This window comes from Phalangium opilio, unplaced genomic scaffold (genome assembly GCF_054372755.1).
Source record: "Phalangium opilio isolate 3A_F unplaced genomic scaffold, DU_Popi_V2 ptg000046l_1, whole genome shotgun sequence".
NCBI lineage: Eukaryota > Metazoa > Arthropoda > Arachnida > Opiliones > Phalangiidae > Phalangium > Phalangium opilio.
The window spans coordinates 2,721,657-2,736,690 of record NW_028324169.1 but is presented as its reverse complement, the minus strand read 5'-3'; the positions used below and the strand labels follow the sequence as shown (position 1 = coordinate 2,736,690).

The 15,034-nt window shown below is 35.0% G+C and overlaps 1 long non-coding RNA gene across 1 annotated transcript; it reads left to right on the top strand.

Annotated features, from left to right (window-relative positions):
* Positions 1-904: 904 nt before the first annotated feature.
* Positions 905-2,060, top strand: LOC149675804 (uncharacterized). The gene is made up of 2 exons (XR_016366743.1): positions 905-1,415; positions 1,483-2,060. It is a non-coding gene; the product is annotated as an uncharacterized LOC149675804 (long non-coding RNA).
* The last annotated feature ends 12,974 nt before the right edge of the window (positions 2,061-15,034 follow it).

Sequence of the window (15,034 nt, the reverse complement as noted above, 5' to 3'; positions counted from 1 at the left end):
AATCTATTACCATTAAAATCAGGAGATTGAATTAAATTCTAAAGAGTAGTAAAATACGGACTGTCTTTAAAATTATATAGAAAAATAAAACATCCGCGCTTCAGTCAACTGGAAAAACTCTTATCGTTTTGTTTTTTAGGCTTGGGCAAACCAAGTCCTTTTTTATATAATATCTGTTCCTTCAGTCTGCATTTGTTTTAATCTATTATAAAACAATTTTTTTGCCTGAAATGCGAAATTTTTCACTTCTAGGACGAGGTTTAAAATGGTTCTACACTTCTACTAATTCTTATAAGATACGGCTCACAATTCGTTTTAGAACCCGAGCTTTATAGTCAACTTCAAAACCAACATCCTGCCACGATTTTTAAACTATCAAAGCCGTATCTTATACAGTCACCTTTACGATTGCAATTCTACAGGGCCGGTAGGCCCTTGTAGATATGACATGACACCCTTCCGTAATGTTAAAGAAAAAGTCACATCTTTTAGGGTTAGCGTCCCATAGAAAAAGCATTAAAACATTTTCGGTTTTTTAAGGCAATTGTGACAGGCCATATGGAAAAACTATAGCGAAGTTAGTTTTCGGAATACTTCTAAATTAACAAGCATTTCTTAAATGAGAAACTTACCTGCTTCGATTTTTAATTAATGAATTCTAATTTTTGTAATTTAACTAATTAAGATAGCACGTCAAAAAATTACTTTTGGGTCAGAGGTCAGCCTAACTTTATAGCGCGCTTAAACCTATTTTCTTCATTTCGTTCTCGTTGACAACTAGAAGGTCCTAAGTTTGTGGGTGCTAACAAGTTACGTTGACTAATTGTAAATGTTAGCTTTCTTGCTGATTTTCCTAATTTCTTAGCAGTACAAATAGAAATACCAACAAATTACTTTGGTATTTCGTCCGAGCTTGAGCACCTTTATATGTATTTTCTAATTAACTGTAGCACCCTTAATAAGAAATACGTCGTTATCAGGTCGAATTTTCGTCTAGAAAAGTAATTGAGGTAAATTATTACAGTTAATAGAGGTTTTTATATCTTTTGAAGTAAGTTTTTCGACGTTCTTTACGGCCAAGGCTTAAGTTGTAAAGACTAATAGTACCCCATGTTATTTCCCCATAGAGCTTAATACAGTCGAAGACAGAGGGCTGCCATTACCCTATTTTAGTTACTCTTTAAAGATTATTATAAGGGCTGATTTCCAGCTCTCATTAGTTTTGGAATCCTGTGCATAGTCTGCTCAAATTTATGCTAGAAACATAGCCTAACCGGGTTAACACTAGGCTTTTTATGCTGTATTTACCGTGTGCGCTTGCAATAAATGGCATACCTATTCAAACTATTAACGTGTTGAAATAAAGATAATGCTTTTCACCCTGTGAAAAGATCGAAAACTTCAAAATACTACTGGTAAGATGACAAAAAGTTTAAAATGTTTTCCTTACGGCAGTTAAAAAAGTTGTGGTGTTTACCTTAGCGCAGTTTGTTACCAACAGTGGATTTTGTTAATTCATAAATATAAGTAACAGTGGTGCTGATTAATCCAGGAGGACAGTGTCGTTATGTAATTTAATTAGTCAAATAATTTCCATGTTTACATCAGCGCAGATTTTTCCAACGTAACCACGTCAGCAACGGAGGGTTACGTTGTTCGCTATCTCCACAGCCGTTTGTTTATTTGTCTAAATTGCTATGAATTGTTTAGGTATTTAATTTAATTACTGTTATTGAAGCCAAAGTTGCTAAACTATAAAATGACATCATTCATTAACATATGTTATAGATGATCTTTATGTTACCGCAAATTTAGCACGTGGTATGATAAAAATTAAACACATTGTGTTGGCAAGAATGAAAAACTCTTCTAAACTTTACAATTAAGGTGATTTGAAACTCATTTTAAAAGCTAAATCAACACTGCCAAACCTCAATCCTTCATTAATTTCAACTTAATTAAGTATAATTAACGTGAATTTAAACACGAAATATACATATTTGGATGAGAACTCGAGTAACTTTGAAATAAAATACTTAATTAAGATTAAAACTGCACAAGCTGTTAGTATAGCCTCATGTTTTCTATCTCATACTTAGTTAATTTAAATTATCTTTAAAGTACATTAATAGGCGCGAAATTCGAAAGGTAAAATAAGAGTCAAAACCCACTGAAAATTGCAATTAAGGTTAAGTATATATTGAAAGTCATTTATAACCTAAATGTACACTGCCGAAACACAATCCTACGTTAATTTTAAATCTCTTAAATATAATTAACGTGAAATTAAACCAAAAATATTCATTTTTTGGATTAAAAGCTAAATAACGTTTAAATAAACTGTTTAATTAAGATTAAAACTACCCAAGCCGTTGGTAAATCCCAATGTTTTCTATATCACACTTCAGTTAATTTCAACTATGTTTAAAGTACATTAATTGGCGCGAAATTCAAAAGTTTAGAGTAATTGCAATTTAAAGTTAATGTTTCATTGAAACTTGTATTATAAACTAAATCCACACTAGATAAACCGTTAAATTAAACTTAATCAAGTATAATTAATGTGAAATTAACCCAAAACACGAATGTTTTTGGTAAAATCATGGATACCTTATAATTAATCTTCTTCCATATTTCAAATACAGTCGTTTTTAAGCTTCTTTCATCAATAAAGTACAACATTATTTGCTTATCGAAATCAATGTTTTTGAATATAAGTTAAATGTAATTAACGATACTTAAGTACTTCTTTAAGCAATTAGAAATAGATCAACCCCAAATGTATGACGGTAAAGCAAACATAATTATTCAAAATTTAATTACATTAAGACTGAAGTAACAGATATTATAAAAAACGTCTTGGTTTGGACCAAGGCCGAAAAAACAAACGATATGTGTGAGGTTTATCAATTGGCTGAAGTTTAAAGATATTGCAATTTTTTTAGTTATTTTTATCCATTTAATCCTTAATCAATATTAAATTCAATCAACTGATTTTACTGTTAATCGATCTATTCCCTCTAAATTAATTGAAAAAATTACAAATCTACGCTTTTTCAAGAACAATTACATTTTCCGAAAACATTTTATCATGAAATTAATTATTTTGAAGGGATTTCGTGTAAGCACCTTGACGGACATAGTTTTAATTGTTGCTGGCTTGACAAATTTTCAAGTTTGCATAAAAAAAAAAGAAAAACTTAAATCGGTAAGTTGCTAAGAAGACTGATGTTAAAAAAAATATGACAATTTAAATTTATTTTGTTCAGACTACTTAATAAACGAATGCCGTATACTTAAGACAAAGCAACATCGTTTATCCTGTGTGGTTTTTATTAGTAGGTAGCTATCTGTAGCACTGGAAAAATAAGATATCGGTATAAATGTAACCAAAGATATATAGGTAATGATTACATAAAAAGAAATACGTTTCTTTACCAATGGCTTGTTATATTCATTTCCATTCATTACCAGTTAAACGAAGAAGGTCACACTTAACTTAACCCCCCCCCCCCCACCCCCAAGAAAGTCTATAGTACGAAGAGGGAAATTGCAGTGCAACCTTTCTTTCATAGAGGCGACAATAGAAATGTAGCATTTCGATATACGAAATTAAATGTATGAATTCGTGCAACACCCTGGTTTGGCATCCACTATTAAATATTTACATTTTCCTTTCGAATTATGTCAAAGTTCGCTAGGTCTTTTAGACAGATTGTTTCAAATATTCAATACTAAGTTCTCAACACGTACTCCCTTCAAAATAATTAATTTCATGATAAAATGTTTTCGGAAAATGTAATTGTTCTTGAAAAAGCGTAGATATGTAATTTTTTCAATTAATTTAGAGGGAATAGATCGATTAACAGTAAAATCAGTTGATTGAATTTAATATTGATTAAGGATTAAATGGATAAAAATAACTAAAAAAATTGCAATATCTGAAACTTCAGCCAATTGATAAACCTCACACATATCGTTTGTTTTTTCGGCCTTGGTCCAAACCAAGACGTTTTTTTATAATTATCCATGACATTGCGTTCACTGCCCTTGTACGTTTACAGTGAATGGCACCGTGGCCAGTTATTTTAATTAAAATACCTAGGCCACAGGTCCAGTTTTAAAAAATCCTTATTTCCAACACTGATCCATCTATCCTTCAAGCTTTTACAATCACCCATTGCATAGACTCACTCAACAGTCTGCCTAAGCATGGATTTATAATAGAAGCTTACGCTTCCTTGATATTTCACTCACCTTAAAACGCGCACAACATTTATTCCTCGTCTGAAATAGTACCAGCCTGGCACACGCGTTTGTGACGTGGAATTTGAGGCAAATTCAGAGGGGGGTTGAAGTTTTTCACGTGATCGAGTTCTAATTTTTAATAGCACGTGCGAAATTAGTTTTAGAAAAGCGCGCGCGCACGCGCGCCGAAAGGAAAAAGTTTGCCTCAATTTCTACGTCTTCAGCCCCCCCCCCCCAGTCTCCACCCGCGCGAATTTTTATGACATAAATGTGTTTAAAATCAAAATGCCTTACTGAGGGCTACAGTGAAATGTCCATGAAGCGTAAGCTTCTATTATAAATCCATGGCCTAAGTAAGGCAACTTAAGCCTTGGTCAAAACTAACATCTAAAATATAAATTAAAAAGGTATCTTAAGTATAGAATTTCAACCGAGACACATAATTAAACGAAAATTAGACCCGCCAGAGAAATTTTTAATAAATATAGTGTTATATTTAGTGAAAAATATCAAGTTAAAGTTTCAAGGCGGTGAAATGGCAAATTAGCGTCGTCTACTGTAGCGTAATGAACAATTAGCGTCATCTGCTGTAGAATAATCTTTTGAGGTACTTACATTTTTAATTAAATTAACATACTTAGACTTAACTAATTTTTATGAAACTTGAAAAAGGCACACCTTGAATAGTTACTTGTTAATTTGAAAGTATTCCTAAACGTAACTTCGCTTTAGTTTTTAAATGATTCGATGTGCAGGAGCACCAAAAACCCCATGTTATTCCTATGGGAAAATCGGCGAAAATCTGTGAATTTTCATTTAACATTACGGGAGGGTGTGGGATCTTATCTAGAAGGGCCTACCAGCCCTCTAGAATTGCCTTTTCAAATGCAATATTCTACCAGCTAGCACTTGGCATTTTAGCTTGTGAGAGATGGACTTCGTGCGTCTATTTTTGGTCTCGGTGTCAAAAGACTTTGACGCCGCCAATCTTTCAGTGAGACGTTTGACTAGAAACCTTTTATAGCTTTCGGCTATAATTTTTTTGGTTTTTCGTTTTGAAAATCCCCGCATTAAGGAGCTTTTTCGCAAAACCAAATTTATCTTGTTTAGTTGGTTTAGGTTTGGGTTTTATTTTTTTTTGAGCAAAAACCAACATTAGTGGTGCCACCTGGTGCCATAGCCCTTTTACCACATTTTTGTGTACATAGCGTTGATTTACTTTTTCTAAGAAAATTATCTTTGTTTTTCAAATAGTATTTCTTGTTACTAAGTCGTTTAGCTTGCTTTTTTGTGAAGCTTTCCTTTGAACAATTAATTTTAACTTAGCTTTAGCAATTTTCTTTTGGTTTAATTCACGCCATTTTTTTCCTAAGTCTCTCCTGAGAAACCATTTCAAAATTTCTTAATGGACGCAAAAGAGCAAATTTTTTAAATTTCTGTAGAGTTTCAAACCGTACAAATAGTACCGTATTTGACACAGATTGCAATAGGTCACAAAGATACCTTAATTCCACACTGGAATTTGCACTTTGGATACACAAAGAAATCCAATTATTGGGAACACAGAGAACCCACTTACCAAACACAAAGAATTGGCAAAATAAAGGCACAGAGAACCTTTGGGCGCACAGGAAGAACCCAGTGTCAAAAAAAAAACTCTGACAGAATTGCAAATCGTAAAAAGAAAAAAAATACAGTTTGAATAATAATAATAATAATAATAAATGTAATTACAAGGGAAAGTGAACCCTAAGAATTAAGGCAAAGAGTGAATAGTTTCACAATCTGGAATCAGAATAAAAGTTTTTGTTACAATAGATACATAAAAAAGAAAAAGCAAAGGTAATTAATTACTAGATTATATAAAACCTTTTAAATCTTAATATTTAAGATTCGTGGCAATTAAAATTGTCTTACAAGTCTTGAGAATTATAAGAGAACGAGTTGGTAAACTGCAAATACTAGGAGTAAACGAGAAATTCCCGCCCAAAAGCAAACAATAAATAAATTACCGCCTTCTGGAGAATGTTGTAGTAGCATGGAGAAATATAGGTGGAAATGTTGCTGTGAAATGAAGTCTTCACTCCCCGTAGTTTAATTGCTCCATGTTACTGTTCCTAGGGCGGGAATGTACTTGTTTTTCTGTCTGAAACCCTTGTTTGCTAACCTCGTATGTATGTTTTGAACTGTATTTTTAATGGTTAATAATATTAATTAACGGTTTTTGAAACTAAGTCATAAAATTTAAAGTTAAACTGTTTAAATTTATTGTGAAATTTAAATCTAGATAGATAGAAATCAATATAAAATGAAATTTCTTGTTTGTCGGTTTAGTCGAGTAATGGAAGGCAAAAACATCACTGTCACCAACGCATATTTTTATGGCATTGGTGGCAAAAGAGGACGTGGAGGTGCGGGTGGAGGTGGACGCGGTCGAGGTCGCGGTGGCCACAAAAAACGCGGCGGTCACTCGGGCCAGTGGCGGTTTGTCCGAACCTGCTACAATTGCCGAAAGGCAGGGAACATTAAGCGGGACTGCCCGCTAAATCGAGGTACAATTTTCGAGTGCTTTTCCTGGGGCCACCTAAAAACTTCTATGCACTTGGTTAAAGTTCTCGTTAAGGAAAACGAGCTTTTAATTTAATAAAAGGTTTTAAAATTAAAAAAGTCAGTTAAGTTCCTAGGTGGCTCTAATGCGAAGCAGTCTTAGCTAGAGCCTTTTATCGCCACGGCTTTCATAGTGTCAAGTAATTTTGTACTAATATTTGGCAATGGGGTAGAAAAATATTCATTGGTATAAAAGTATCTAGAGAGGGATATTTGAGAGAAATTGTTGGACAGAAATTATCTGCATGTAAGACCAAAATTAATTCGTTCAGTCTCAAAGTATATCGCACACTGAACAGCCAAAAAATTTAAAGGCTAAAGCATATATAGTAGATTAATGAAAGGTTACATGGTAGATGTTTTGATGGAGGAAGGCGGTACGGGGGAGAAGGAAGTGGTGGAGGAGAAGGAGGAGGTGGAAGTGGTGGGGGAGGAGGTGGTGGTGGGGGTGGTGGGAGAAGAACCCCCATCCTCCAAAGTGACTGGAGGGGAGTCCCAACCAGCTCCAACAATGGAGACACCATTGTAAATATTTTGTAAGTATTAAGCCACATTTAAAAATTAAAAGCTTTTATTAAATTGGGGCTCATTAAAAGAAATTTAGCTTCAGGTTTTTGTCATAAATTTCCCGAAAGCCTGAAGTTTTAAATATCTCTAACAACCTCAATTCCTTTTCTGAGTTTCAAGTAAAACTTTTTGTTTACAACATATTTTTTGTAGCATCATCAGTTCATCATCTTATTTATCTTTAACATTTTTTGTCTCTTTTTTTTATGAAACATTTTCTTGCCCAAAAATTAAAATAAATCCATTTCATCCATAAATCCATTCTTTTTAATCCATTTTAATGAAGTAACGTTCCGTTCTTAGTAATCCATTTTAGTGAACTAACATTCCATTCTTAATCATTCATTTTAATGAAGTAACGTTCCATTCTTAAAAATTGACCTTGGCAAATTTTATTCATTTAATTTAAGAAATGGTTTACTGTTTTCTTAGGTAACGTTAGAATTGGCACAAAATAATTAATAATTCAATTGTTACCAAGTACAAATGATTGGAAGGACCTGAATTAAAAATATTGGTTGATTTGGTGACAGGATTTAGTGATAGTGTGATTGAATCTATCATTTATTTTACCAGTAAAATACGTATCTTCATAGCGGTAACCGTTGGCACTTGGCTGGCCGCTGGTGGCACCAGTCGAGAAACCAGGGAACGAACCCTGGTGCGTAGTTTGCATTGATCTACTTTAAACAACAAAAATTTATTTAATTTAAACAAATTACCTAATTAGCGGCTATCGTTGGCCGATGGCACCAGGTGAAACACCCAACACGGCCAATTGGTCTCTAGTCTCTACATACAATCAGCTGTATTTAAATTTTGACCAAGGCTTAGTGAAATCAGTGAATTTAAAAATTATCGGCTAAATCCTAAATTTAAATTCTTTTGTATTAAATTATAATAAGGTTTAACTTACGAAATTAAAATAAAATGAGGACGAATTATGTAAAAAGTTAAAAAATTCGCCTTAAGCTCGACATAGCCACACGCGTTGTCTTAACAAAAATCTTCGCTCAGTCGCTCTATTAGCGGTAAAACAGCGTAAGTCCAACAGTACGTTTCTCTATGATTTTAGCCATGATTAAAACACGTAAGTCCAACAGAATAAAAGGTCGTAAGTTTAAGCATGTGCTTAAAAGTACAAAAAGTAATACTTAATATTAATTGTTTTCAATAAAACTTCGAAAGGCACCAGTTTAATGTTCAACCTTTCATTTAAAACCATTTTCAGACCTATCGAATAAATAGTCTTCAAAAAAGGGTCGAGTAGCTTTGGCCATCACAGCAAACATTTCCCATGTTATTCCTATGGGAAAATTTCCCTTTTTTTGCCAAAATGACTGAATTTTTTTATGGAAATGAAAACCACCCTTAGCAACTTTATTTTCTATAAAAACAACTAATGAAATTTTAACCACATATTCAGGGTCCGAATTTTAGTTCAGTGGATTTTTTTCAAAACAATTAATACAATAAAAAAAAACTACATCCAAACAAAAAACCCTCCTTATACATTAAGAGCAGTATGAGGTCTTATCTAAGAGAGCTACCGCTCTCCTAGAATATTGATCTTTTCAACTCTGGTAATGGTTCTTATATTTTTAAAAGTAAACCTCTGGTAATGGGTTTTAAGATAAGCTTATGTACAGAAATATATTTTTAACTCTGGTTGTAAATCTTATTAGTATATAATGTAAAAGTGAAACTTTTTCGTATCGTATCTTTCCAAACAGTTATTGATGGATATTGCATATGGGGAAAAGCAGTTATATAGTTATAGGGATGGTAGGTAGCTTTTGAACTCGTTACTCCCCGTCGACAAAGGTTTCGCGAGTATAGAAAGAACCCTAATTGGCAAAATTCTACGAAATTACTAAATTTCAGTCGAGGTTCACGTTTTCACGTTACAACTCTCCCCCCACGTAATGTCTCATGTCCCTATGAGACCAGTTGGGTATGACCCGTCGGACAAAAAAAAAGATGCAAATATATATATAAAAAAATATTAGGAGGGGATAAAAAGTATCTCAACAAGGTATACATGGCGCCAACAATAAAATTTGTTCGATCAATTAATAAAAAATGAGGCCTCTTGTCGTAATAAAAATTTGGGAAACTAAGCCCTCAGATGATATACGCTGGCAAACAATGATCACCTAATTCACGCAATCAACCAGCTAAATAAAAAAATAAACATCATCCCTGGGAGTTTAAATACACCCCCTATTGGATTGAAATTTCACGGTTGCAACGTCAAATTGAAAATTGAATCCCGTGGGCTTAATATATACCTCTAGCAGGGAACAAATGGAAATGGCCAAAAAGAAAAAAGAAAAAAATCGCTAACCGGAAAAATCTAACTACGATTTGACATGAGTATAAAACAAAATGTTGAGAAGGTTTGGTGGCCTTAACGCCGTACCCTTCCTGAATTTGTGTCCCTGGGTCTTAAATTATGACCTGCATAGGGTTTTAATTCATGCACATTGGGTGTATAAATATCGGGATCACATGTCCCGGGGGCTACGTCTGAGTCTTGCAGGGCAAGATCAGTACGGGGCACAAATTGCCTTAACTCTCTAATGTGATACGTCCCTTCGAGAGGACGACCTTTCAAGGTTTCTAACCTGTACGTTAAGGGGGAAAATTTCTTCGCAATGCGAAAGGGGCCTACGTAACGAGGGGCCAGTTTACTAGAGAAAAATTCTCCTGATTTCGAAAGGTAGTGAGCCTTTTTGGTTACAAGAGTGCCTTCGTCAAATTCTATATCCCGATGAAGTTTATCGTACACTGAGAGAAAAACCGTCGCTTTGACAGGGAAAAATAACATGAACAGTTCGTTTTTCAGATCGTAGGAAATCTATGTAAAAATAACAGTAACCCCTTTTTTCCAACAGGAATAGTTTACATACATATCCCGTTTATTTTAGAAACGGAAATGTATCGTAATTATAACGAAACTCCTGTATCTTTTACATGGGAAAATTCGGTTGTTTCATAGAACTGAAAATTTCCGTACAAAATACACATCTTCCTGTAAACAGGTTCTACAAGTTTTACTTTGTTGTTACAACGAGAACTGCAAGTGTATATTTTACGTACAAACTGTGTTGTTATGAAAGTTTCACCATGGAAATTTTACAAGTATATATGTGAACTTTACATTGATACCCCTTTTTTTATATAAACGGAAATATATAGTAAATATAACTGACTTCTGGATGTTTTACATGGAAATAATACGGGAAAAGTCGGTTTTTTCATAGAACTGAATATTTCCGTACAAAATACACTTCTTCCCGTAAAAAGCTTTTACTAGTTTTATGTCGTGGTTACAACGAGAATATCAAGTGTATATTTTACGTCCATAATGCGTCGTTTTCACATTTTTATCATGAAAATTCTACAAGTATATATGTGAACTTTACATAGATACCCCGTTTATTTTATAAACGGAAATATATCGTAAATATAACTTAACTCCTGTAAATACTTATGAATTTGATTCCCAAGTGGATGAATGATTATAAAGAGTGTCAATTGTTTACGTATTACAAATAAAAACATTTCGCATTACATACTTTTTGATTGTATGAATGCTTATTGGCAGTAATACCGTGAGAGTGGTAAATAACAAGCATACGCGTTATTGCAAATCTTCATTGGTTTTATAATGTAGCTAGAGGTAGCTGGATAAGTACTGAAGAATAATTATTTAGGGGTGGTCAACACGATATAGCAAATACTTGTGAACTCAGGTGTACAAAAGTCTATAACTCAACGCAGTTTGACACCAATCCAGACTAGCTGACCTCTCGACGTAAAGCCTTTTCATAACTAACATCATAAGTTTATAAGATATTTTGTATAAGTATGACACTCACTAGAGGGGTAGTTAGTGCGTCCCAAATACAGCAGTTTTAATAAAAACTGTATGGGGTGGTGTACAATCTGTTGGGGCTGAATCGAGGGTTTATTTACTTTGTGTAATCGGTGTGTGCGCTTGTAATCTAACAAGATTGCACATTATCTTTAAAAGCCCTATCTTTGACAGTGCTAAAATGATTACGCGGAACCCTCAGAGTGGTTTGCCCCTCGCTTTTCGTTCGAGTTTTTGGCCAAGCATGGGCGTTCAACGGCTGCAGAAATGTATGAAAAAAACCAACTCGCCGAGTTTGGATGTAGTAATCAGTGAATTGAATTGTTTTCATAGAGAATATATCACGGCAGTTTAAATTTAAAATCAATGTGGTATTCATTTAAATAAGTGAACAATCACGAGTTTGATTCATTTTATTTACTATTCGGAAATTTCGTCCCAAACTCAAACCAACTTAGCTAAGAAGTCTTATCCGGCTTGTTTTTATGGGAGGATTTTATGAGTGAAATGAACGTAATTCATGCATCGCCACCGTGCGATTCTTAGTAAATGCTCTCGTTACTCCTTTATCTCTTGACCCAGCGCAGCCTCCTAGTTGTTTACCAAAGAATTTCTCTCTCCTAGGTTGCGGTAATTTTCCATTCTCGAGGTGTGAGGTCCGATGAACTCTCACTCGTAGCCACGTGCGCTATTTTTTAGCGCGGAAAAACCAACCGATTGAAGCTTAGTTTGGTGTAGCTAAACGTGTTTTTTTTTTGGAGGCTCAACTCGGATAAAAAGAGACTATTTACAAAGTAAAGTACAAAATCCCAAAATAAAAAATTTCCACAACCTGCGGCCGTATTCTGCAGAAAAGTTAAGCTCCTCCTTCTGCCCTTGGCTCTCTGATTTGACCGTCAACCATTGCCCTTGGTCTTTTAATTGGCTACGTCTACCGATGACGTTACTTGCCTTGGCTCAGTGATTGGAGGTTGAACCGGCAAAAATAAGCCTTTGAATTCAGTTCAGTTTGAGTTTCAAGTTGAACCAGATTTCGGTGTAAGGTCAGTGTACAGTGTAAATTGATTGTCAAAGGTCAGTGCTGCAACCTTTCACCCGAGACGTTTAATTTATTAACGCCACCTATCATATGAACTAAACAGTAATTTCGTGCCGGATATCCCAATTTAGTTTAATTCGTTGCTGTCTGCTCTACATTGAAATAATTCAACGTATTGGTAACAGCCGCTTCTTAAGGTAATGATATGTAACATGGTGTAACGTAGAGTAATGTATATATTTTCATGTAAATGATGCGCTTTAAACCTTTGTATGAAATCTAATTGTAATTGAATTTTGTATTAAACGTCTAATCTTTCTTTGTTTCCATGTTGTTACTCACCTTCATAATATAGAAATTTCCGCGAACCACAACTGCCTAAGCTTCATGAAGGCATAATTATAACATTGCCTTAATGGCACCCCGACGTCTGACTCTGTGTCAGAGGCTGTCAGTGGTTTATTTTTTCTCTCACTAACTTATTGCGCGACTCCTTATTCCAATCCACAACGGCGCAAAAACAAAAAAAAAAGACTGGGGGTCGAAATGCAAACGTGCAATTTAAATTTTCTTCTTAATTGACTGGCATAAGTTTTATTTGTCTTGTGAAACAGTCATTTTGTTATTCCTTTGTAATTCATGCTCAACTTTACAAGTTGTAATAAAATTGATATTGACATGTTCTAACGTTGTTAAGATGTACTTGTAATTATTGTATTGAATCATACATAGTAAAGAAACATGGCGAAAAAAATGAAAAAGGCGCCATATTCACAAGATGAGATGGAGACTTTGTTGACTCAGTGGGAGTCCGTACCTTCGTTGGTCGTGAACGACTATGGAAAGACGCCCGAAGAGAGGAGAAATATGTGGCAAAAAATTACAAATAGAGTAAATGAAGTCCACCAGCAGAACCGAACTGCTGAAGAAATTAGAAAAAAATGGAGCCCTGTAAAAACGGAGGTTAGGAAGAAGGTGGCGACAATAACAAGGGAGTCCCGTAAAACTGGTGGAGGACCAAATAAGACGCAGCCTTTGACACCTATTGAGTCAAGGGTTGCCTCTTTGATTTCTAAGGTGTCGATGGAAGGCATTCCGAATGCCTTTGACTTCGGTTCATCCCAATTTGGGGTATCTTTGGATGGTCCATCAACTGCCCCTGAAATGTAAGTACTTATTTAGTCATCGCATAACAAACCATAACGGATATGGGGCAAATTCTGAAACGTTTTCAGTGAGTTATCGTGTGATAAGTATCGCTTAAACAGCATGATTTTATTTCAGAGCTTGGTCTAAATACCCAATTACTCTGGGGTCTTATCAAACCTTGTATAAAAAGCGGCGGTTGTGTCGCGATTACGTTCGTGCTTCTAAAAACAACATGATTGCCAAAGTTAACGTTTATCGTTTTTCATTTTCACGTGTGATAAGTTAACAAAAGGGTTAAGATGGTCATTAAGTGATCGCTGACGTGATAGTAAAATTTTAAATGTCTTCATCAGCACGACCGGAAACGCGAGCCTTCCACCACTTTCTGTTCATGGTTTGAGGACACCCAAGACTAATTGCTTATTTATACTGACCTCCTCAATCGATAGTTATCACTTGCGATAACACACTAAAAGAGTTACAGAATTGGCCCCATGGCCCGAGAAATTAAAGTAAACTATTGTTACAAACTGGAGTGTGTGCATTATGTTCTAAAACAATTGCAGGCTACCTACTGACTCCTTTCGTGCTGAACCCACGGATAAGAACGCACCTGCTATTGAAGACGAAGGCCAAGCATCACTATCAGCTGATGTAGCTTCGTTTTTTGCAAATTATGGTAAGATGGAATGTTGCTAATGTATTGACCATGCCACTCATGTTTTTTTCTTACAGTTCCAGATCCAGGAGCAAGCTGCTCAAACAGCGGTCGTTCTTTTTTCGGTATTGATCCGGAAGCGTCTACAGCTAGTGACATAGCTTCGCGTTTTCCACATTTTGGTAAGATGAAATGTTGCTAATGTCTCGTAATGTATTTACCATGTCATTGTCATTATTTCCTTCAGAATCAGATCCAGGAGCTAGCTGCTCAAACAGTGGTCCAACTGTTTTCAGTGAAGATGTGGAAACAAGCTACACCAACAGTGTTCCTACTTCTCTTTTCGATGAAGATAGCCAACCACCTGCCACTTGTAAGTACGACATAAACATGGTTATAACAATCGTTTTTAAAAGGTATAAGTAAATGCAAAATATCCTTAACCTTTTATTTGACTTAGTTTATGGTTGTCTAACTTTGAAATTTTAAGTTAAGAGGGCTCATTGCAGATGCTAAGTCAGATTTCCAATCAGACTTTCTACATTATCCCTGCCGTTTCCTTTTAATTCTTTACTTCTCCATTTCGTTTTTTCTATATTACATCCTTTCTTGCTATTGTTTCTGTATGCTCGACCTTCCTTTGGGTCGGATTGATAACACGTCTAAACTTTCTTATAGCTGAGTCTCAGCCGCAGCAAAGCAGGAAAAGACCCTTACCATTTAAGGAAACGCTTATGCTTTCCGTAAATGATTGTTTGGGGAAACGCGCAACATAAAGGAGGCTCTAGTCTTGTTCGCGTCCGCTTTGCAAGTAATGGCTGACACTGACAGGGCTAAGCAAGAAAATGAGAGGCTGACGCTCGAGAATGAAAGGTTTAGGCTTGAA